Source organism: Thermobia domestica, chromosome 12 (genome assembly GCF_964235325.1).
Source record: "Thermobia domestica chromosome 12, izTheDome1.hap1.1, whole genome shotgun sequence".
Taxonomy (NCBI): domain Eukaryota; kingdom Metazoa; phylum Arthropoda; class Insecta; order Zygentoma; family Lepismatidae; genus Thermobia; species Thermobia domestica.
The window spans coordinates 80,595,047-80,618,014 of record NC_137465.1 but is presented as its reverse complement, the minus strand read 5'-3'; the positions used below and the strand labels follow the sequence as shown (position 1 = coordinate 80,618,014).

Genomic DNA, 22,968 nt, shown 5'->3' with positions numbered 1-22,968 from the left:
TGGGTAACATCGGAAGTACGGTCTCCCTTAGAATTTTTTGAAACTCCACTAACATTTGTCTTTAGTTTGGAAAGTTTACGTTTTTCGTATACATGGGCACTGAGATCAGATTCACTAGCAGAGTCACTGGTAAGGGGTAGTAAATTCCCGTCAAGAGTGATGTTTGAGTCTGCTACCAAGTGCACGTCAGATTGATGATCATGGTCCACGGGAGCAGCCGGAACAACTTTTAGATCCTGAACTGACGGTTGGTCACCTACCTGAGCAAGTTGTCCTTCCTGGATAATTTCCTGGACCTTGGGATCAGAATTACTTGAGGGTACTGTAGTAGGTTTCAAAGGAGCAAGAACTTCTGGGTCAGTAGAACGAACTTCTTCCATAGCTGGGTCGGGGCGAATGTCAGGATCGAGGGATGTTTCAACTGCTGGAACATCTGGACCAGGGCGAGCAGAAGTAAGCAGAGGAAATTCCGTGTAGTCATCAGTAAGCAAAGCAACTTTTTCGTGTGGAAGATTATGAGGTATACGGAGCGGTGGCGGTTGGAATCTTCTAACTTGCGGGTTAACTTTAAATTGCGGAACTTTTTTGTGGGGGCACTCTTGAACAAAATGGTTCTGTGAATTGCACAACTCGCAAGTTTGGATTTGTCCTGAGTAACCACAAAATAGCCTTAAACCACGCACTGTAATAAATGAAGGAACATTGTTTAACCTTCATTTTAATTAATTTACGTCCAGTACGGGTGACATACACATGGTTCGCAGAATACTGTTCGTCTATGATTGACTGTATTTCACCATAATGAGAAAAAACTCGAGTTAACTGTTGGTTACTAAGTTCCACGGGGCACAAAGATACTTTAACGACGGTAAAGCTGCTGTCAGCAAGATCAATAGGAAGTAAATGTTCCTTGTCACTATCGGTGTATTTGACTTCACCATTAGCTGAAGCGAGAATTCGTTCACACAGCATCTTGTTGACTAGTTTAATATACAGTTGTTTCCTTATGTAGTCTAGTTCAATACTATGTATTTGATCTATTGTTAATTTGAATGTGTTTCGTATCCATTCATGGATAAAAATTGAAGTAGGCTTTTGACTTACTTGATCAAAATTAATACGTAAGGTATTCTCACGCATACAACTCATGTTGAATTTTCCGTCGAAACACGACCACAAAAATCACTAACACAAACTTAAATATCTCACTGAGAATTAACACAGTACACAAACTAATTTCGCAACTTGTCCTGGTTACAACACAAACAGTCAGCGAGCGAGAGACGATGTTACTAGCAAGAAGTCTCACGAACGTATCCACTTTAAGACATCACTCTTCTGGGAGAAGGAAAAAATTGAACTGTAGTGAATTCAATAATTACACTTTTACGATTCCAGTGTAAAATGCTGAAACTTTCTGATTTCAGTCATGATAAAATAGTAAAGTATTATGCAGAAAGAATAGTCCAGAAAAGTCAACTTTAAATTGACAACTCATATGTACGGAGGCGCTGCCATATGCTCTCGCCTCGTGCACTGATTTTTTACGGCACTGTATTGGGCAGATACTTATATTGATTGGAATCTGGTGTTTGAGGGCACTGGATTATTGTTTTCAAGTTAATTAATTTAGGGAACCTTTCTCAGTACCTTGTTACCTATTTCTACGCGTTTTACGCATTTTTACAGTTTTTCCACTAACACTTTAAGAAGAGGGACAAAAACTCATAAACATTGAGGACAGTAAAAATCACAAACACTATTCGCGCGTTCTTCCCTTGCCTGAAGTAAAACAATAAAATATGGAGAATATGCAATTTTTGATCTTCTATCTTCTGTGTGTTGTAAAATATGTAAAACCAAACCAAACAAAGAACAATACTACTACACAAAACGCTCAACATGTTAGCTTTCATGACATAACTATTGCATGATCCGAATAACTCGAGTATATCCACAAACCATCATTTGTCATATATTACCGAAATACGTCATGATTTTCTGACAACGTGATATTTGAAATGTTGTTAATCTGCAAAGTTCATTGATCTCAGCACTTATTCACTTATTCTTTTATGATCATCACAACCTTTATAGTCCATGGGCCAATTTGGTGATAACTCCTCCCCTAGGGAACTTTTGCCACTATATTAGAAATGTTCCTTAGGGTTCTTAGAATCAAAAAATAGTTGTTTGTCAACATATAAGTGCAACACCTGTGTCCTAGGGCCCTTAAGCCTTTAGCACTCGTGTATATTTACAGACATCGATGGGATCTCTTTAAATGACAGACCGTTACTGCAACACTGGAATAAGTCATACCTCCATCGATTTGTAAGACGGTAGACTTTCAGTTTAGGTTATGAACGAGACATTTTTGTCTACAAAGGAAAACTAATTAAGGGATATTTAAGAAAATATCCCCTAAAAACGTCCCTTCTCGCGATTGTTTTAGTTATCATGTGACAACACTGCAAACTACATGAATAATAAGATGTATTTATATGTCCCATTTTATGTTAAACTTATATTGAAAATTTCATCTTGATCCATCAAATAACAGCAAAGGAAATTTGTTTTTTTATAGTTTTCACAGAGTTCATAATAATAGATTTTCATGAAAGTACGAGTATGACTTTATGTCAATGTTCTGACCGTCAGTACAACACTGGAACAAGTTATACCTCGATCGTTTTGGAAGAGTGTATGCTTTCAATTTACGTAACGAACGAGACATTTCTGCGTACAAAGGAAAAATAATTGATGGATATTTAAGAAATTTTCCCTAAAAAGTTCTTTCTCCGATTCTTTTAGTTTTTACGTGGCAACACTGCTAACTAGGTGAATAATAAAATGTACTTAGATGTTCTGTTTTATGTTAAACTTAAACTGAAAATTTCGTCTTGATCCATCAAACAGCAACAGAGGAGATATTATTTTATAGTCTTCACATGGTTTATAATAATGGATTTTAATGGAAAGATGAGTACGACTTTGTGTGAATGTATAGTTATTACGTGGCAACACTGCTAACTAGGTGAATAATAAAATGTATTTCTGTGTCCTATTCTACGTTCAACTCAAACTGAAACTTTCGTCTTGATCCATCAAATAGCAGCAGAGAAAATAAGTATTTTATAGTCTTCACAATTTTCATAATAATTGATGTTTACCGGAGTATGACTATGACTTTGTGTCAATGTTCCGTTTTATTTTTCTATAGAAAACAAGTTATACAAATTATTTTAGTTTATTTTCTCATTCGTTATATTATGACAGATTCCCAATACCGAGAAATCCCCCAGGAAGGTTTTATGATTTGTTCGTCCATGGTATAATAGAAATAATTTCAAAGCAATAATTTTACTGTTGTGCGGTTACATTGTGTTCCTTTGAAAATACTTGTTGTTCTGCTATTCTACAATGAATACACTTCCAAACATGTCTGCTGATATCTGAAGTTATCAAACAACTCTCGAAGTTATTGCGTAGGGCATGTATTCCTATTAGATGTGCACACAGATATTCGCACTTAATACAGTATGTAATATGTAGTTTTTTAATTGCCGTAATATTAAATAATTTGTTATATTCTTTGTGTTCTTGACTGTCTGTAAGTTGATAATAATAGCACATTCGCCCTGAAATCCACGTGTTCTCAGTTATTCTGGAAAAGAATGACAAACAAAAAGAAGCCAGTCAGACAGACGACAATTGCAACAAGAAAAAGGATTACTGTTGTGAAAAATCGAAAATTCTGTGTAATACACAACGCATAAAACGAAACTGAAACGACAAATTTCATAAAAAACAAACAAACAAACTTCCATAAGAACTTTCAGGCCAAAGTACTACGGCAAGAGACTGACACTGCAAAACAGCACCGCTTACCATCAAATTGCATCCAAATTCCTACAGAATACGACATAAACAAACACGGTCTATACCTGGTATTACCAAAGTTTCATAAAATTACCACGATTGCTAAGTCAGTCTGTTGAATCATGTGTTGCGGAAAATTGTACACTCTTAGTGGATAATTCATCATATTTGGAGCGTACTGCTATATGGCAGTATGTAGCAGACATCCTGCTTAGCGAGGAGCAGTGCGTATCTTGCCAGAAATATAGCTAAAATTGGGATCTCGATAAAAGGAAAAGAGTGTTTCATGGGAAGCTCTAGTGACATGTGTCACTATAACAGCTGAACGTGTAATTAAAGGAACACCTATTCGAAAGGAAGACGAATCACTACTGTTACACATTCAAGAAGCGGATTTCATAGCAGCAGAAATGAGGTACCACAACTTGTACCAGATCGTCGAACTGAAATTGTTCATGGAAGAAACATACCTAAAGATAAATTCATTGAGAGCACAGTCTGTGCACATATGTCAGTAAGTGTTTTAGTTATTGAAGCAGCTTTATTGTTACTACGAGCTTTTATTATTCACCAAGGACAAGCGTCACATCTTTCGTGGCTTACCACGGTAAAATTGCATATACCATGAGCTTAGACTTACATCATCTTCTTTTTTTAGTTTATATCTATCCTTTTAGCTGCTATAATATAGGCCTAAGTCTTCGAAAAACCCGTGTCTCGAAATTTTTAATGCAAGATGTTTGTTCAGCTGCTTCAGGTGTACCATGGTTGATGTCAAAGAAGGTGCTCCTAGGTATAACCGTCAGATATCTCACAAACAAAACAGAATTAATAACTCGACTCAACCATACGTGCCATTCATCTTCATATTCACAAATATTTAGATTGTAAAGAACAATGTATGACTGTGTCGCCGAAAGCGATGACCTCCAGCCATCAGTCATAAAAGATTTATCTGTGTTCTTCCCCTTTTGATGTGATAATTTCCGAGGATTTGCATATCACTTCCACTTAAAAAAGTAAATATAAACTACACGAGAGATTAAGTAAATCTGAACTTAGGTATATGCAAAATTTTTATATACAAAAAAGTTTTAACTTTTTCTTTCTAACCAATTTTCACACCTTTTTCTTAAAAAGCATCATCTCCAACAAAATTTCCGCCAGCTCAAGACAGGTCTAACAATTTAAAGCTTCCCTCACCTCCCGGAACAAAATCAAGGAATCGAGCATTCCCTGTAAAAGCCTTCACCCCTGTAAATAATTTACTTCCACAAGTAATTCTTTAAGTGTTGTAAAAATTTTCTTCAAGTTTCAATATCGTAGTATGTAGGATAGGTTGGTCGCTTTATAGTATGATTTAGTAAAGAAATAAAGAAAGGCTTATTTCGGTTCAGGACAGAAGGTCCAACTGTTTAAACCTGAGGGGGATGCATAATAAATGTAAAAGCAACAATGTTGTTGGTAATGCAGACATCCTGGGGGAAAAAACAGCATACACGTCGAACAAAATGACGAATTATTGTGTTTATTTGATATGACAGCATGTCATATGTTAATGGCAGGTGTATTAATGTATGTAAATATTTATATTAATGTGTTGTGTGGTAACAAACATTTCTATCACCAAGAAACAATGTAAATAAGTGTAAATCTCAGTTATAGCAACCCCTCATGCAGCTGAACCGACTAAAAGTAATCCCGCTAGGCGGCAGCACTCGTAAAGTAAACGTAAGGGGTTAACTCGAGTGCAATGTATGCACATTTTGTTTAAAAACCAATTTAATTATTTAATAGTGATATTTTTGTGTAATAACATATACTGAACGAAAGCTTCACATTTCCACTAAATAGTGCAAAGGTCGGATTACAAATAGTGTTAATCAGTTTCATGTAATTAACATGAAAACATGGCAAACTGTAAATTAAGGTCAAAAGGTACAATGACCTGTGGATGAAACCATCTGGTATCGCAATTCAACCCCGGCATAAGATTCGCGGTAGGTAAAAAGCAAGCCCAGACTTTTAACAAGAAGAGGGGTTTGTTAAAAGAGAATAGGCGGGAGGAATGTGGATAATTCGTGGCTTGTCATCGGAAGAGGAAGTACTCTCTACGCGTTCTTCGAGATTTCGTGTCTTGTCTTCGGCGAAGAAACGGTCTTCACGTGCGATTAGCATATTTAGTATGCATCGTTAGTTTTATTAACGAACTTTAAATGTTGGTGCTTTTTCGCTTATATCAGTGAGATGTGCTAGCAGCAATGATATAGATATTGCTAGGGACATGATATACTTGTCATGCTTTAGAATTCTCAGCGTTTGAACAATATAAACTTTCGTCGTTAATTCTGTAAAAGTTGATCATAGCAACTGTGTACATAGGTACAGAACAGTGATTTTCGTTACGTTTTGAAATGAGCAGAAAATTTCGAGCTTTGTCGCGGAAGTTATTTTCGAGTCAATGTCATCTTTCCTTTGCTATTAGGGTGATGAAATTTAATAGTCGCAACATAGCCACTTAACAGGCTGGATCGCGCTAGTTTAGGCGAAACGAGTGGGGTCTAGAACTGACTTCACTTCGGGCACCAGTCACTGGGAATTGTCAATTGTTCCCTGAGCTGACAAGTTGTAGACGAAGCAAGAGTGCAACAGAAAATGTATTGTTCCATTGGGAGGAGGAACAAGGCCCTCCATCGACCGACGTCCCACTAAATGGGAAGATAATGAGGCCAACATTAGAAGAAGACATGGGACCCATAGGAGACACCCAGGACTAGGACCAAGATATGCATCGTAACGTGCACGAACTCTCTTTATAAAAATAAATTAGGCCTAAAACTAATACAAACATTTCGGCAAAACAATCTGAAAATTCTAAATTTAAACGTATTTTTTTCTTTCTCGTTGTAAATTCAGCGTATAGTAAAATATAACACATGTGATTACACCGTATTAAATTTGTTCATCCAATGAATCTGTGCTCATCAATCTCCACAGGAAGTCCATTAAGGTATGTAAAAAGTGTGCCATTATTATGTATTCTTTTCAGCTATCCTGGAGTTGTCAGAGTTCGATACAATGCGGTTAACCCACTCCCATATGTTGTTGCGTGAGTGGGAGATAGTATTAACTCTTTATACCTAAAGTAAAACACGTAAACGTAAAACTTAAAGTCTTATCTTTGCTGGAAATCCTTAGGTAATTTAAATTCACTTTGTTCAACATAATTTATTTATCAGTAAAAATAAAGTTTGCTCTACCGACATTTAAATCAGCTTTACCGACTGTGCTAGTAAATTTGCATATAATTAAAAACATTTATTTTGCATTCAGTATTAACATTCATTAACATATTTAAATTTATTTAAATTTTCATTTTAATTACATATAATTAGCTTCTGCTCGTGCCCACCTTGCCTCTCTCCATTTACACCATCAATGTAGAGATCGCGATATTGGAGGTAGGCGAAGCTGCCGTTCCTTCTTGCCTTAATAATATGCTGATTTAGTTTTTTGCGATCCTCGCGAACTTTGAAAGAGAAATCCTCTTCAATATATATATATTTGTGCCTCGAAGTTTGTTTCTGTTTCTTAGGAGAGTCTCTTTGTTTTTGTCCGAGAAGAATTTGCAGACAATTGGCCTCGCATTGACATTTCTCTTCCTTCCGGCACGGTGCACACGTTGTAAGTCATCATCGCTTAATGAGATATTTAATCGATCGTTTATTGTGTCCCTGACTTTTTTCTCAGTTTCCTCCCAAATTTCATCATCTTTTTCCGAAATGCCAAAAAGTAGTAAGTTCTGTCGTCGCGATCGACCCTCAAGATCATCAAGTTTATATCCTAGGCACCTTGTATAATCTTGAAGATACCTTAATTCTCGCTTCACAAGTTCAAGATCACTTTCAGCACTACTTACCCTGTTCACTAGTGAGTTCATTGTTGCACTAATTTGCTTCACTTGTTTCACCAGTACCTCTTAGAGGTGACGAGGTTGTTCAAAATTTCTTTTATCTCGGCAATTTCCCTTTTCCACTTTTTTGAGATTGCGGACGAACGGGGTTGGGTTCGACCCCTCCTATGATTAATAATGCAAGTATCACTTAGTCGTAAGATAAGAACGCCCGTGATGCTTTCAATTTCGGAAAGTTTAAGATCGGAAGTTTTCTCGTGGCACTACAAAACAGGCCAATTCTAGATCTCCACTGCTCAGTTGAGATTCCCATTGCGCGGGTCACTGAACTTACGAGCCTCACGAAAATACGTCTGCACTCGACAACTGACAATTGTCTTATCATGTAGTTAGTCTGTATATACATTGTTGGTATTATCGTACAGTTAGTCATTATATACTATGTGCAGTTTATACTTTGTTAATATCAGGTATACACTCAAGATCAACTCATTTTAAGGAGTCAAGAAATGTAAGGCTGGATGCCACCAGCAATTTCGCCCCTTAGGGTCATTTTCAAGATCAAACATGCAATTATCGGAAAATTATCATTCTAAGTTATTTTAATTTATAAATAGTTAATGAAATGTCTGTGTAAACGTCAGCAGGGGCTCCCATTTACTCACGAACTGAGTATAGCTTCCAGTTGAAATGGGTTGAACGAGCAAATCCTTAGGGGTTCTTTTCCCTTCGGGAAAGGGATCCCCTTTCATTAATAGTTCAATATTTTCTCCGTTTATTCAGTCACTTGAAGAACCATGAGTTAGTAGATAGTAGGGCCATTTGGACCCAGATTTAATTTGTCCCTCCTTTTCGATCTACAGAGCCGATTTAATATGATAAAATCTGGATATTGTTTATTTCATGTATCATTAAATTGGGTGGTAGTGCTGATTAGCATGTATAGTAACATGTATTAATATGTGTTTTGTAGTTTATGTGAAATATAGCTTGTGTGTGAGTAATGTAGTATTTGATGATAGTAGTAGTAGTGAGTGATTGAAAAGCATAATATAATTAAGTATAGACAGTATATTGATTATTATTTAATTCTTCATCTCCGGTTCGTCATAATAAATGCCTTAAGTCATATCGAAAATTAATAGTTATTCCGTATTGTGATGTACAGAGTGCAAGAAGTATTTAAGAGTGCACGGATTGTTTATAAACTCCTAGCGCCACAGTGTCCGATTTCCGTATCATCCGCTGCTCGTATTTCGGTTACTCCAATGTCTTAGTGATTTAGGTTTGACTAAATTGACCCTTCTTTTACGATTAACAATAAGTAAATATTATTTCTGGTTCATATAAACGAATATCTAGTTACATTGATTCTAGATCTAACGTTCCTGAAAACCACAATGTTCTATGTAGTCTAGTAATTGAAATCTGAACGAAAATAAACTTTGCGGAGTTGTTTATGAAGAAGTTAGCCTATATAATGCTATTTTACCGTTGCCAGACTGCAATATCAATTTCTTTCCTATCCATTGCTAATGAGAATAAATGGCATTGTTGTTATCAGAATAAACGTGTTTTAAAAAAATATCGTTGATAATATTGCTTTTTGTTGAATATATATGAAACTCTTAAACTGTGAAGTGGAATATAGTTGAGTTCTATAGTAAGTAGTACCGGGTTCGTGTATGGATTAGTATGCGATTATTTACTGTAGTGGCGTATAAGTTGTGAGTATGGGATATGACTGCTTCGAACAGTCTTCGATATATTTAAAGTATAGGGTGTCCAATAGTGAATTTACGTCATAGAGTGTTATGAAGATAAATAAGATATATGTAGATATTAAAATATGTAGATATAGATATTAAAATGAATGTGAATAAATAACAGGACATCTCTAGATGTATATGCTTAATATATTTGTTGTCACAAGTGAAAGTATAGAGTGTTTATGTATAATAATAAATATTTCGAGTGCTGACCCTTACACTAGAACTTCGCACGAGCATGTTTGTGTGTGTGAGTAATTAACGGACTATAATCGCACTTTGTAGTTTGGTGCTAAATACACATTGAGAATCTAGTCTGACAGGTTGGATAGCATCATATAGCAAACAATTTGAGAAATTTTACAATTGATCACAGAATATAATAGCCGTCTGAAAATTGGTGCCGTTGAAATACATGCATTTGGTTTGACATTACCGTGCAATTTTATTATTTTTTTTTTTCACGTCGCCCATTCTCACTAAATTACCCTTGTTCGTAGAGGTGACGGAATGGATAGAGCCAAACAATTTCGTAAATAAATTACAGTAAACTCGGATACTTTCGTACCCAGATGTCTACCTTCTCTCCCCTTCAAATATTTTTTTATTTTCTTCCTTAGTTTTAAATTAGGTAGCATTGAAATTAATTGCCACCTCAAGACGTGGCGTTTTTGCGAATGTGCGAGCCACAGGTAAGATTTGCAAATAAATTACCAGTACAAGATTTTAATTTACTTATTTTTTTTTTTAATTTTAGCTAATCCCCAGTTAGGATTTCTCTATCTTATCGACTTTACTCTAGTTTCCCATACTGTCCTCGGAATTCTCAGCTTCTGAGGGGTCGGATAATTTTTATTTTATTTTAGAAATCCTAAATTAGAGAGACTACACCAAACTTCCGGCTGGACCAGCCGTAATCTGAGTGAATTGGTACCGGAAACGGTTAATAGTCTATCATTCCACAGGACTTATTCCTTGTGAGATGGTTGCCTAGAAGGCACGGACTGGTACTTAGGAACTCAGAGACCCCGTTAAGCTACGTAATTTAGAAAGCCGCTTTTCGGTATATATAAGCATATTTGGCTATGGATTGTTCTATGTCTTAATTCAACCACTTACCTTTGTAGTTTTAGTGTCCTAACTTATTTTCCTTTGGCGCACCGCTGTCTTTCTCCTTAAGCTATCTCTCTAATGTCTTTTTCAAGATTTTTAAATTTTTAACCTCCCCAAAGTTTTGAACTTTACAAATATTAACTGATTAACATATACCCTTGAACCTGACTTACCAATTGAGGCATCGTGAGACGTGATTCGTGGAGGTATTCATTGTAGTAAGGGACTGGCTTTCCATCACGGATTGATTTGCTGTAATAGCGAACAATGGTCCGGTCTACCATCAAATTTTTGCCTACGTTTCTTTCGTTATTATCCGTTTAATATCTTCCGCTGAACGATCGGCTATTTCTGCATTTAATTTCATTCAGCTTTATAAATGGTAATGTTGTAGTAGTTTGAGCCCAAAAGTAGAAGTAAAACTTTAGATTCGTATATATATATATATATATATATATATATATATATATATATATATATATATATATATATATATATATATATATATATATAATATAACCTCGTTAACACGAACTCGCTTAAGCCGAACACTCGGTTAGGACGAACAAAATTTCGGTCCCGGCATCGCTGAACGTTATCTTGTAGGAAGTTTTATCGGTTAACACGAATTTCGGTTAGCACGAATTACGAACTAATTTTTAGTCCCTTGAGTCAGTAAATGTTTTCATTTAACACGTACTTTCAATCCATAGTTTTTATCCAGATCATGTTTTTTATTTTAGATTTCACTCCAGATGAATTTTTGTCATACAGTATTTATACAGACGAAAATTGCCTTGTAAATAAGAGAAAAACTAGAAACGGGTATCTTTCCTCTCTTATGACGTGTTGATTCTGTCCTCTGTCAAGCGCTGAACATGCAGGTGCTTGGCAGACGAGGTGGTGACAGCTCGAGACAAAACGTCTTCTCTCCCCTGTAACTCCAAACTGGTGACAGCAGTCATAAATACCTTTCCGTTACTAGCGGTACCCAACCTGCTAGCGGAGTTGTCAATTTTATAACTTGACCTTGATTTTCTGCGTGGAAACTTTTTTTAAATCTTCGAAGATAGGATAATAAGCTTACTGTAGTGTTTTAACTTTTCAGAGGACGATACCGAGATCGAAACTAGTCTCGATCTCGATCTTAACTCGAATTTGAGACCGAGCCGTGCTTTTCGAAATCGAAATGAGACCGAAACTCTCAGTCTCGTCTCGATACAATTCTGTGGATGGTATCAAGACGGAGAGTAGTCTTGGTCTCGTCTCGAATTTGGAACCGAGACGAGACCGAGACTACTCAGTCACGTCTCGATACCGTATCTGAGTGTTCTCTATGACATACGTAATATACTGTAGTGGTATGTATAGTCTGTATACTGTAGTGTATGTATGGAGAAAATGTATTCGAATAATAAAATTTGGGTACCCGGTTAACGAATTTTTTAACATGAACTCCTGATTTTTCAGTCCCTTGGAATTCGTGCCAACCGGGGTTTACTGTATATATATATATATATACATCTGCTAATGATTATGACACCAAACACTATTCGAAGCTTTCTTGAACCCACGGGAAAACGTGAAGTATATTAATATTTATTTGCATATATCGTTATTGTAGACTGTTCCCATAATGCCCACCGACTTCGATTTTACAAAATTTGAGAAATAAATTTCACATTTTATTTTGTGGTCACTTTGAAGGCATTTTGTTATACTACCATTAAGAAACCCGTGTACATCATAGTACGAATCAATCATTATGGAACAATTTGATGTGTTAGACGCAGCAGTGGTACCAATCTTTGAAAGTTTCATTTACAACTTTTTTCTTTTTCTTTTTTAATTGATTTTGTGAGTAATAGTTCATTCAGTATAAAGGTACAAAAAGATTTTCTCTCTCTCTCTCTGTCTGTGTATGTGTGTGTTTCTAGTTTCAGGCGTAAACGAGTGGATACTACCAGGTATACTTTCGTGTGTACATATGCTAGTGTGTGTGTGTGGCAGGGGTATATGAAGTATTAATTGGGATCGCGTAGTGGAGCTTATCGATATTAGTACGTACATATGAGCGGCCGTTACTTTATACGATAACTTTGGGCGAATGCGAATTTTTTTAATTCTGCTTTTTGCAATAAATAAGTAGAGTGATTCCTCTTGAGGGGAGTTCCTTAATGGAGGTGATTCGCCAACTGAAAGTGGTAGAAATGGGTCATTTCCGATTTTAACGTTGATAACTATAGAGCTTACAAAATTTGGACGATTACTGTGTTTGGATTTCATCATAATCTTTGAGTCTACGTCTCACATAACCTCGATGCAGAAAAGGAATCCTAAACTTAAATAATTAACTAACTCGAAACCCATGAGAGTACAAAACTCAAGGTTTCGGCAGAAAACTAGCACAAAAATTTGGAATAGAAAAAGTATAAAGTATCCAGTTGGAGGGGGAGGGAAAGGATGGGAAGAGGGACATAAGACCATAAAACAAATTCTTGAAATGGCAGTCATTGATGATTATAGAGGTGGCTCTTGGGCCTAGAGCTTCGAAATTCCCTCTATGGCATTTCCCAAACGTGCACAGAGTTACTATAATTTTCACAGTACTATATTCAGCCATCGTTTATTCAATTCCCCCGCCCTTCAAAATCTGAATTGAACATTGCCTCCTATGGTGCTCAATACAAATTACATGTATTTTTGCAGTGCTGCTTTTCACGTCCATTTAGACAGCCCCCAACCATTGAAGACTCAATCAAAAATGGTCACAATCGTTTGTACATCGTTTGTACAGAAATGTGCAAGCGAAATTTTCGTTTGTACACAATTAGGGGCGCCGCCAGAACGAAAAAAAGTGGGGCCTGTTCAAATGGTAGCCCCCCCCCCAACCATGTCAAATTCAACAACAAATCGTCGCAATCGTTTGTACATCGTTTGTACAGAAATGTGCAGGCGAAAGTTTCATTTGTACACAGTTAGGGGCGCCGCCAGAAGGAAAAAAGTGGGAGCTGTCCAAATGGTAGCTCCCCACCATGTAAAATTAAATCACAAATCGTCGCAATCGTTTGTACATCGTTTGTACAGAAATGTGCAGGCTAAATTTTCGTTTGTACACATTTAGGGGCGCCACCAGGACGAAAACAAAATGGGGTGCGGTCCAAATGGTAGCCCACCACCTTGTCCAGTTCAATCACAAGTCATCGCAATCGTTTCTACATTGTGTGCTCAGAAATGTACAGGGCAAATTTTAGTATGTTCACAATTAGGGGCGCCGCTAGAACGTAAACAAAGTCTACGTCTAAGTGGTAGCCCCCACTATGTCCAACTCAATCACAAATTGTCATAATCGTTTGTACATCGTTTGTACAGATATGTACGAGCAAAAGTTTTGTTTGTACACAATTAGGGGCGCCGCCAGAACGAAAAGAAAGTGGGAGAGCTGTCTAAATGGAAGCCCCCCACCACGTCCAATTCAATCACAAATTGTCGCAATCGTATGTACAGAAATGTGCAGGGGAAAGTTTTGTTTGTACACAATTAGGGGCGCCGCCAGAACGAAAACAAAGTTGGGGAGTTCTCTAAATGGTAGACCCCACGATGTCCAATTCAATCACAAATTGTAGCAATCATTTGTACATCGTTTGTACAGAATTGTGCAGGGCAAAGTTTCGTTTGTACACAATTAGGGGCGCCGCCAGAACGTAAACAAAGTGGGGGATGTGTACGTGGTAGCCCCCACCATGTCCAATTCAATTACAAATTGTCGTAATCGTTTGTACATTGTTTGTACAGAAATGTGCAGGACAAATTTTGGTTTGTACACAATTAAGGGCGCCGCCAGAACGAAAACAATGTGGGGGACGGTCTAAGTGGTAGAAACATTTAAAAAACAGTGCCACATACTATGGATATTTTTCTAACAAGACTTTGTACACACTATTGTGTCGATTGGCATGTTCACACTATCGTGTGATTCACTACATTCATCTTATTCTAACGATGATGGAATTATTTTTTTTGTTTTTATTTTATATTTTTTCTTACAATCATTATTGCTGAATTAGTTTATCAATCCTCGACTCTTATTATTAAATTTATTCATTTTTTCTTACGTGAGCTGAATCCTTAGGAGAAAAATGCACTTTTTTCTTTCTAACTTGCGCAGAAACCGTTATTCTCATCTCGTACAGGAAATTGATAAGTGGAAGATATAACAAATTCACAAAATAGACTGTTAAAGGGAAAATTATAACACAGTATCTTGTTGTATTTGAAACTCTTCATGAAACTCATTTTGCACAATCTATAGAATGCATGGTAAAGTATTTTGTTGCATTCAGCATTCTGATTTACGAGTAGGTTTGCTAAATGGCCGGTATTTCACCGGCCTGGCCGGGAATATTGGTGTGATTTTGATTAAGGCCGGTGATAGGTACAAACTTCTTATTAGCTCCCTTCTGACCCGTATTTTGGAATCTGCAATCCAGAATATAACATTGAACATCGAAATTTTTCAACAGTGCCTTTACAAACACATATTTCCGTTGTATTATACATTTATCGATATTTTTCTAATCTATGGCAGTTTTTTTTTATTTATTTAACATAAGAAATTTGATAACACTTAGATTCTATTGTAAAAGAATTTTATACATTTATTGAGAGTAGAAAATGACTTTATAAAGCAATTTCCTTTGTTTGAAGTGTACGTTTATAGAGTAAATTTCATTTTATGAATCAATAATTGTTACGTAAAGATTAATATCCAGTATTACTCATCTGTTTTGATAATTTTAAAGAAGTGGCAATTGCTGGTAAGTACAATAACGATCAATACAGTCTTCAGTTTCTCATTTGTAGAGAGAATTTTGAGGGTGTACCGGTAATTTTGTTTTCCTGAGTTGGCTACCTATTTACGAGATTTTGTTTCAACTCTGCTTCGTAGTGGTTCCGTACTGACACTCCGCATGCAAATAAGTATATAAGGCTACGATACGTCCCGGTTTCTTAAAATTTGTCCCGGTGTGCAGAAATTTTCCTTCTTGTTGTGTTTTTTTTATTAATTACATACCAAAAGTTCTGAAAAGATAATAACATCGACTTACTTCTTTTGCTTTCGATTCCGACAATACTATAGGAACAATTTTATTCTAATCTTTATTATTATTCCAATCGCTGCTTCCCTGGATATAACATGCAATTTTTAAATCCTACTAACTGGGACTCTTATCACCAAAAGTAAGAATGTATACCCCAAGGTGGCAACAAATTCTTGTAACGTTGTAGACCAGCCCCGAAAACTTTGTTGTTTCTGATTCAGAAAAAAAATTATGCAAATTGTTTTCTTTTAGTTCGCATTTTAGGTTAACAAAAATAAATCAGTCCATTGAAATATGGAAACAACTTCATAAATCTGGATTTTTTCTTTATAGACATGTAGAGCATGTGAGGTGGTATGTGAAATAATACTGAAAATATAATTTTTGCGTAAATATTGTATGTTCACTGATTGCGTTTATATTGTATAACAGCTTCTAGCTTCTACAATAAATTTTAGCACTGTTGATTAACTATGGACTATATTAATACATTATTTTAAGTTGTGTAATTAGTGCGATGCCGTAGTAAAATTCGAAAGATAAAATTAATATAAAATTCAATATTTACTACTAATTTGTAAGATGTCCCGTTCTTTGTGTTTTCAAAAAATATGGTAGCCTTAAAGTATGCTAAACCATACAAAATAAATTGTACTGTAAATTTTACCCCTCTGATAGTGCTCTCAAACGGGTCGGGTTACGGGTCGGGTCGGATCGGGTCAGCTCAGGTCGGGTTGTCACATTCTTCACTTATTTTGAAATACTATAAGGAGCTTTGTTGTAGAATTCAATTCGAAGTTGGTGAATGAATGATAATCGTGACTCATTGTAGCTGAAATAGTAATAAAATTTTAATTTAACCGTATATTAACTAATTTGCATGGTAATTGTAATTAATATTACGACTGACGTTTTTCCTTTCTGCGTTTTTATGTCAAGTTAAATGTCACATTAAGTGAAATTGAAAGGAAATATCTAGTTAACGTCTCACGTTATGCACCAACGCTAAGAGAGACAGTGATGATGAGAAATAATTGAAGTGGTTGAATGAAGAAAGTGGGAGGAAATGGGAGAACACCGAGAAAAACCGTGCACACGGTGTTTGTCCACCAGAAAACTTACTTGGTACAAGCTGGAATCAATACCCATGGACCTTCGGTCAAACATCTGCCTTTGGGCAGGACACATTATATTATTATTATTATTATTATTATTATTATTATTATTATTATTATTATTATTATTATTATTATTATTATTATTACTTTAAGAGTGACCAAGAAAGTTCCCCGCCTTTTCACCAACACCTTCGAACATTGATATGTAACCTAAGACGTACCTGAAATATCAAAAATAGTCTCCATCAGCATCGACGATCTTCTGCCAACGTTCTGGAAGGGTATGGATTCCATCGCAGTCGAACTTGGTGGGATGTGAAGTGAAGAAGGTATCAAGGGCATATTGAACCTCTACTAGTGATTTGAACTGGCGTTCTCTAAGGTGATTGTCCAGGGAATGGAACAGGTGATAATCGGACGGCACAATGTCCGTGGAGTATGGCGGATCCAATAGTGTTTCGCATCCAAAGCGTGGAATGGTGTCCTGGGTCATCTTAGCCACGTGGGGCTTAGCGTTGTCTTGTAACAGGAGGACCCCTTTGCTATTCAGTAGTGCTGCATCCAGAAATGACAGTACACAGTTGCATTGATGCTCTGACCAGCTGCTAGCAGTTCCCGATGGACGATGATGCGAGCAGTCCACAAAATGCACAGGAGAACCTTATTCTGGTGTAGTGCTGGCTTGGGCTGTTTTTGAACCGGTTCATGGGATGCTAACCAAAGATGACGGCGCCGTGGAGCTTCGTACAGGACCCACTTCCCATTACATGTCAACACCCCATGCTCTTTCCTCAAACGAGACACCAAAGAAACACGGGTGTCTGCTCGCGTTGCTTTCTGGCCCCAAGTCAAATCATGTAGGACCCATCAACCCACCTTGCAGTGCTTCCCAAGTTGATTGTGGTGGTGCCGAATGGTTTCTCGCACCACACTGAACCACTCTCTCACTACTCTCTCTTCTACAACACTGAATTGTAGTACCAGTTCCTTACACGTCTGTCTTCGCCTCAATTGCTGCTTGAAGATCTTTATTTTCAACATCTGTTTGTCTTCCGGCACGTGGTGCGTCTTCGAGTGTTTCGTCACCGCCCTTAATCCGTCCTACCGCTGCACTCTCCGCGTAGTCCCGACACCCTCTTCAAAGACCTTTCATATCTTACGCCCGCAGAGCAGCGTTTTACCACAATTTGAACTCGTACAGCAAACAAGCCCTTCTGACGCTCTGTGAAAGTCCCATGTTCACTCTGTCCTTACGCACGTTCACGGTGTATCTGAACAGCCACAACCAGGTAATATGTTGGATATACTTACTAGTGTTGCTCACGAGACCAGGTTTGGGGCATTCTCGTCTCGAAAATGTGTCGTGAAGGTAGTCTCGTCTCGAAAAGCACATCCCAGACAGCATGCTTGCTTGCCGCAAGCTTGCCTGTCGCTTTTATTTGATTTTATTTCGCTCTCGCTTATACACAAAAGCTTATTTTTGTTTAGCGCAAGCTATAGTACAGACAACCCAAGCTTCGCTTGCGAGACGTTTTTCTTGAATTGAAGTAAAAAGCCAGCGCGCGTTCGACTTTCATTTGTTCTCAAACACCACGTGACGCTGACCTCTTAATGTTTGGCGCCTTGCTTGGTAGTGTTCGCGTTGTTAGCGTCTTTTTTGTATTCACGTTGATTAAAGGGAAAATAGTAGTCGTTCATTTTATATTTGTTAATCGCAATTTGGCACCTTCAGTATTTGAAGATAAATTATTAAGAAGGAGGAGTTGCAAATAGAAGGAGGTAAGTCAGAATTTTTCCTTAGTAAAATATGAACTTCCTCATTTTATGCTTGCCATTTTATGTTGTCTGAATTTCAATTGCCGGTGTATGTTACTGTCGTACATTAGTACAATAATATAAATGCAACATAAATATATCTATATTTAATGGCAAATATATATATATATATATATATATATATATATATATATATATATATATAGTGCACTAGATGCACCACACAAATAATATTCATTCTTTGATATACAGTGACTCACATTAATATTCGGACACCATAGATATTACACATAATTTGCTTGCTATACATGTAAAAAAATAATAAATGGGAAACCAACGGAAAACAAGCAAAAAGGCAATGGTTTAGTCGAACAAATATGTTATCAGTTAATTAAATTATGCAAATTAAGTCCACTTCATGAGCACGCAATTGTAATAAACTGTATTTTGGACGCCACTTTAATATTCGGACAGTTGTTTTAACGTTTGTTTATCGATAGCGAGCGAGACAGTGGAAGAGTTCCAGTTGCAGTTTAAGTTGTCCCGAGACAGGACATGTGTATCTACTTAGTTTACGAGTGATTAGTGTGACCGAGAGAAAGCATAAAAGGAAAATGGGGCACAAGGGACCAAGTACAACGTTTAAGCAAAGACAGTTAGTAATTTTTCACCGTGCGAAAGGTCTATCGTACAAGGAAATTGCAGATCTACTCAATATTTGTAAAAGCACCATTTTGACATTGTACAAAGATTTAATAGAGATTTTGAATCGAGTCAGTGCCTCAAAAGGGCCGACCTGTGAAACTGAATGATGGAGAGAAAAGCAAATTGATTCAGAAAGTGAAGCAAATTCCGGAATAGGTGCGCTGAAATGAACAGTAGAGCTGTATGAAGACACAGGGAAGACGGTGCATCCTGAAACTGTGCGGCAAGTGTTGTGAAGTGAAGGGTTTAATGGGAAAATAGCTAGAAAAAAGCCTTTTATTAGTAAAATTAACAAAGATAAAAGAGTTAAGTTCGTTAAAGTTCATATTGAGAAGCCCCCAACTTGGTGGAATGGCGTGTTATTCACGGACGAATCACAATTCAATCTCCATGAGTCCGATGCCAAGATAATTGTGTGGCAGAAGCCAAATACAAAGTTAGATCCTGCAAATCTTCAACTTAAGGTAAAGCATGGAGGAGGAAGTGTGATGGTATGGGGGTGTATTTTTGCATCGAGAGTGCGAGAATTGGTGTTTGTTGAAGGGATTATGAGAAAGAAGGTTTATTTGAATATTCTCCGGCAAAATCTCCACCAAAGTGCTGAAAAATTAGGAATTATGGGTATGTTTAAATTTTACCAGGATAATGACCCGAAGTGTAAAGCACATGTGGTGCGCAAATGGTTGCTGTATAATTGTCCGAAAGTGCTTGAAACACCACCGCAGAGTCTCGACCTTATCCCTAGAGAGCATATCTGGGATGAGCTACAGCATAAGGTCAAACGGGTACAAGTAACGTCACGAGACGATTGGAAAAGGGTTCTCCGTGCAGCATGGGATGACATATCGCCCCATTCTACCAACAAACTTGTTGGAAACATGTCCAACCCTTTACAGGAAGTCAGGAAACGTCGTGGGTCTCTCACTAAGTACTAGCGAAGCGTTTGTGAGCAAGCAACAACACACACAAAACATCTATGTATTAGGTGTCCGAATATTAAAGTGGCGTTGCAAATACACAGTGTCATCAGTATCTGTAAGTTCTTTCTGCTTCTTTCGTTCAAGACACCATATTTGTACTTCTTTTCTTTCTATAAGTATATGAATATCTAAATACCTAATTTTTTCACTCACACGGCTCTCATTTATTTCATAATCCTTCCTACTTTTAACAAAATGCAAGTGTCCGAATATTAATGTGAGTCACTGTATATGAATTTATACAAATGCAAACTCACACTTTAATTAAAATTTGTTTGTTCAAATGCTTTATTTACCTTAACTATGAGTGTGTACACATGGCAAGGAAGGATTGATTAAATTGGAAGTATACTTATCTCCAAAGTCTGGGCTATATTTTTGGTTCAATGAATCTGTTAATAAAATTTATCGTACATATTAAGAATAATGGGGTCTACAGTAATCTTATAAATAAAACATGTCTTGTATTTTTGGCTTACAATTTGCTTGTTAAAAATAAATAAATCCCTGAGACATTCTGCAGGCTTAATTTTCCTGTACATGTCCAATTATTTGCGTACAGATTGATAAGATGCGTGGAAGCTGATGTACCAGAAAAAGTATTGTTCTGCGAAGAACACACACTAAGCTGTGATAAATGGCCAGTGCAAGCAAACATTGCATCATTTCACGTCAGGACATAGCATAACTGGTGGGCCCGCATGGGAGTATCCATAAAGAGAGGCGCGTTAGCAACATGGGTGCGCGTAAATGGATTAAATTTCGATACACCCGTGGATCACTTTATACGTTCATCTTAACGCATAGCAACAAGGGGAACTGGGTTTGAAGTATTTTGTAACAATGTGTCATTGCATACGACACATACTGTGCAAATGTGTTAACACGTGCGAAAATCTCTTGCCTACATTCACACTTTATGGGTGCATACTGGAATGCATCAAATTCAACTTTTAGCACAAAATCATATCTTACAGCCTTAGCAAGTATTTGTGACTCGCGGAAACTGGGTGCTATCCTATTGTACATAGTCATAAATTTATGGAAGAAATATGTTTTAATTTGAAGAGAGCATTTCGTTAGTAATCGGAAAAAGGAAGTACCTTACCCTTGACCAATATTTCATTTGAAAACATTACTGAAATGTCCACTTGTGTTGGTTAATTACAAAGTACAGGAGGGACTCTCTGGAAAACGCTATACTTCCCTCACCTGACTCATAAAATGGAATCCTCCAAAAGAGATTTGTTAAATGGTTGTTAATATTTCGTGAAGGTAATAGTGCGTCCTTAAAGCAGAATAGTACGTGAATGGGTGACGGGTAGTGAAATTCCCCCTTCAGAAAGTCTTGTTATGGAAGTAAGGGTGCATTTGATGCCCATAAATGTTATTTCATCAATGTAATGGCAGAGCGATTTGAAGAGTGACCATAAAGTATGGTAGTATGTGAATGGTTGAGGAAGTGATGTAACTTCCCCGTTATAAATGACTGTAAAATATTAAGAAAGCGTTTTCTTGTGAGAGCAGAAAACAATATACCGGTATGTATATTTAAAAAATCCTTACGCAATAGGATACTACGGGAAACTACACTATCCTCTTTTATGGATGTGCACGTATGTTTGGCATAGGTCGGCTTTCGGGGATCTAAATTTTTTTGGTAGAACTTATTACTATTTTCTTAAACATGCCTAATTTTTGTTAAGTTAGTTTAGCTTTCGCCAAAAATACTACTAAATCAAATGTTTTATACAATATTGCCGAGCAAACGAAGGCTTGTTAGAGGCCCGCAGGACACGTTGTTTTCGTCCATTATAACTAATTGCGTATACTTCCTGCAATATAAATTTATTTACGTTGTCTGCTAAGTTCGCAGTCAAAGAGAAATGCTAGGCCCTTATGCTTCAGAAGTACTACTTTCAGTAAGGTATTTCTGAGGAAATACTGACTGTACAGGCAAGGGTGTCCATGTTGTGGTTTCCAAGGAGGGGGGGAGGGGCAAGTATAACCAACGTTTCAAATATAGTTTCAAATTTTGCCGTAACTAATGTAAAAATTCTATTGGGTTTTCGATATTCCCAAGTACAATTTCCTCTTAGAGGGGGCGAGCGCCCCACCTTGCCCCCCTGATGGGCGCCCTTGTGTACAGGTAAGGTACTTACTTTTCTTTTGATCACTACTGCCTTAATAATGGCAGAGGACCGTTATGCGACATGGGTTTCCAACTCTGTCTGTGTTCTCCTATGTGATTTCATGTTTGATTAGCGAAAATTTTATTGATGTATTTCTCAAGAAATATCGAACTCATAGGTTCAGTGTCCAGATATTTGGGTTCCTTATGAAGTGAGCTTTCCAAATTATATTACATATTTTGTTCCGTAAATTTTACAAATTCATGCACCCATAAATGTGAATGCAGCAACACTTGTGGTAGGTGGTTATTACAACCTAGAATTGCATTCAATTTTTGTCTGGGCAAGATTTGTATAAGGCAGGCGCGTTGGCAAAGGTGAGTATCCGTATAATCGAAAAATTGTTTGTTTCAACATTCAATACTAGTAGATCCACAGATCAGGGGCCTTATGCAGAGTCGTTTTGGCGTCTGATTAG

General features: G+C 37.0%; 1 long non-coding RNA gene across 2 annotated transcripts in view; it reads left to right on the top strand.

Annotated features, from left to right (window-relative positions):
- Positions 1-22,968, top strand: part of LOC145665739 (uncharacterized) — a 39,756-nt gene that overhangs the window by 9,439 nt on the left and 7,349 nt on the right. Inside the window, exon 1 of one of the 2 annotated variants that reach the window (XR_014127627.1) lies at positions 18,482-18,676. The exons of the other annotated variant lie outside the window; for it this stretch is intronic. This is a non-coding gene — a long non-coding RNA (uncharacterized LOC145665739). Of the gene's footprint in view, positions 1-18,481; positions 18,677-22,968 lie in introns of those variants that run through there. 2 annotated transcript variants of the gene reach the window in all.